Source organism: Electrona antarctica (assembly GCF_951216825.1).
Source record: "Electrona antarctica genome assembly, chromosome: 8".
NCBI lineage: Eukaryota > Metazoa > Chordata > Actinopteri > Myctophiformes > Myctophidae > Electrona > Electrona antarctica.
The window spans coordinates 54188576-54192069 of record NC_136789.1 but is presented as its reverse complement, the minus strand read 5'-3'; positions in this window follow the sequence as shown (position 1 = coordinate 54192069).

Genomic DNA, 3494 nt, shown 5'->3' with positions numbered 1-3494 from the left:
AATATGCGCTGTGACCCCTGATCTAGTATAACTGAAACGGACTCACAGTTAATTGTATTACCGTCTGTCGTGTGTCTACCTCGCTAGCTGTGCCTGCCAAAACGCCTGCTGTGAAAAGTGTCCGTCTCAACGGAGCAGACGCTGCGTGTGCCCGTTCAGCGCCTTGCGATAATCAAGCCTTTAAAAAGCGCCTGTGATAATATTAATAACCATAATAATAATAATACATCCAATTGATCCCGATGCTCAAAGTCGCTTTACAAAAAAGAAAAACGGAACAAAAGAAACTACTTCATTAAGAGAATACAACTAGAGAAAAAGCTAAATAATGAGCAAACGAAAACATTAAAAGGCAAAAGGGGGGGGATTGGAAATGGAATTAGGTGGGGAATGCAAGTCTGAAGACTTAGAAGGGCAAAGGGTGGCGTGAGCTGGGAGGGAGTTCTCAAAGGGAGAGGGTTTGCAGCAACTGAGAGAGCCCTCATGGCCGTCACCCCGGGGTCAGTTCCCTTGTCGTGGGGCCGTCTAGGAGGTTGGCATCGCCAGACCCCTAAGGGGACCGGGGAGGGTGCGTGACATTTGAGGAGGTCGGAGAGGTAGGGGGCTGGCTGTTCAGGGAATTGTACAGTAGGTGACAAGGCTGGCAGCGTACTGCATCGGCAGGCACCCGGAAACTATAGGCTAGCAAACTTACACTGTTGTGCATGGGAGCCAACCCAGGGCAAAGCCTGCAGGAGAGGCAAGCAGGGAGCCAGTGAAGGTGATATTATAGCAGTGCTGCCCAACCCGCGGGCCGCATGCGGCCCGTGCTTAACCTATTTAGGCCTGACGTCGAAATTTAAAAAATGCCTTCTGAATCCTGACAGTTTTCTGAAAAAACCCATGTTTCTATGTCAGTGGTTCTCAAAACATATTCATGTCAAGGACCCCAAATATATATATGACATTGGCCGCCGACCCCCATCTGAAAATATGTTGCTCCAGGGACCCTCCCAGTAGCAAAGATTTGAGTTAAAAACTTGCTCTGTAACAATATATTCAAAGATTTCAGGCACATTTTCACGATTTTTCAAAAATAGCAATAGCAAAAGTTCTCTACAAGAGCTTGTAGATCTGCTATTTTTCAACAGCTAAAGTACAAAATAATGCTTAAAACACCAAAAGGGGTTCCCGCCCAAAATGGCTTGAAATGAAATGAAATGAATGAAATGAAATGAAATGAAATCTATATTTACCCAGGGTATCTGGGCTAAGCTCAAGAACTTGTTTCCAGCCAGGCCCTGCTCATAGAACACATTTCATCGTAGTGGTTGATGCCTTGTTCAAGGGCATTTCAGCGGTGGTAATTTTAACGTGTCGGACGGCTGATTCGAACTGGTAACCTTCCGGTATCTAGACCGCGCCGCTATCCGTTCGGCCACCGCTGCCACGCTTAATGTATCTGTGGCCCATCATGGTGATACCAATACAGATATGATTAGTTATTTTCATTGATTTGAACTAGATTGTAGGTATAGTATTGTTTGTTCCAATGAAAGTGATATGGCCCTGAGTATCAGCTGAGTAGTATTAACCGCATACTTATGTATTCACCTGTGATAATCAGATGTCCATTATATGTTCTCTTCACATTGAAGTGAATGAAGCCTCAAATGTTTTTTGTTCATTGAGGTTTGGCCTTATAGATAGAAAATGTGGCTATTTACTCCGTTTCCTTCATTTTTAGACTAGTCGTGTTATATAAAATACATTTGTAAACGTTTCAAAAATAATACTGACATTTTTAGCTTTCGGCCCTTGGACTTTTGGAATTTTGCTGGGTGGTCCCTGAGCCATCGTACGTTGAGTAGCTCTGTATTATAGTGTCAAAACAAAAACAGAAGGGTTTGATTGAGAATGGCCACTTCTGGCCACTGGTTCAGAAAGGGCGGGTCACCGCGGGTGAGTTGTCTGACGTTAGTTCGGTAACTTTCTGTGGCTGAGCTATAGTAAAAGGGAGTCGGAGACTATTTTTATGCAACTACAGTTTTATTATCTTAGGAAGTATTCCATCGATTACTTTTTTTCTCTTAATAGAATAATCGATTAAGCACTTAAGCATTATTTGATACTTAGTCGCACAATTCTCTCTAGGCCGTCCTCAGACGAGCCCTACATCGTCGCGTCCAGTTCTCCAAACATCTGGCCAGTTCGATTCGTGCTTTGCAATCCTGCGTCTTTCTTGAGTATACATCCACATATTATGTTGATGTGGGACTCTACTCGTGACCGGTGCCCGTGTGTTGGTTCCCACAGCACCGGTTTGCTGGCTGGCAGCTCTTTGTGTCTTTGGCAGTGTCCTGCTAGTCTCATTCTGCTGGCTGCTATTTTCTGGCTCACCCTTGGCATTCCATCATACACATTCTTGTTGGTAACGTGTACTCTTGCTGATGTTAAGTACTGCGCGCAGCATTCTGGTGTATAGCACCCGTCTAGAGACTTCTGCAGGGTTGGCTTCAGGGTCCAGCATTCGCTGTTGTATAGGAGAACAGACTCTATACCGTTGCGTAGAAGAAGCCGAGTTTGGTTTGACGGGGGAGGTTGGAAGTTCCATACGCTGGCCATGCCTTTCAGGACCCTCCATGCAAGTGCCTTCCTCACTTTCAGATCTTGCTCCGTTGAGTTGACACTTAAAATCCTTGACTTCCTTCAGAGCCGTGCCTTCTGTTGTCAGAGGTGGATGTTCCGAAAGGATGTTATAGTTGGGTTTTTTTGGCATTCAGCCCAGAGGCCAATAACCTTGGCACACTCTGCCTCCACTCTGGTCAGGATAGCTCCTGAGCTTGTTCCACGCGGTCGGAGAGCAGGCTTGATGTCGTCCACGTAGTCCAGGTCTGTCTCAGGACTAAGGATGGGTATCGTTAGGATTTTTGTGAGTCCGGTACCGATTCCGGTTCTTCATATCCATTCCGGTTCCTAACGGTTCACTATTTCGGTTCCAAAATGTTATAACTAAGGTCATTTTTGGGCCGGAACCCCTTTTGGTGTTTTAAACATTGTTATAATTTAGCTATTGAAAAATAGCAGATCTACAAGCTCATAGCGCGCCACCGAGTGGCGCGCTACGAGCTTGTAGGTCTGCTATTTTTGAAAAATCGTGAAAATATTTATTTCAGAAAACTGGAGGATTTAGAAGATTTTTTTTTTTAATTTTGAGGTCAGGCCTAAATGGGATAACAAAAAGCTTTACTTTATTTCAGGAGTTTTCCATTGATTGTGAACGAGAGACCACCACCCTGACTTAGGGCCGATTCATACTCCTATTTTACCGCTGTTTCGGCGTTGTAGTGCCGAAATGATTTCGGCTCGTCAGAAATTTTCAGTAGCACCGAAGAGCCGACTTTAGGATGGTACCCGCCCCCCGAACCTCAAATGACGTCACATTGTAGGCTCTACAGCGCCGAACCGACTTTTATTCGGCTCTAAAATAGGAGTATGAATCGCGCCTAAGAATC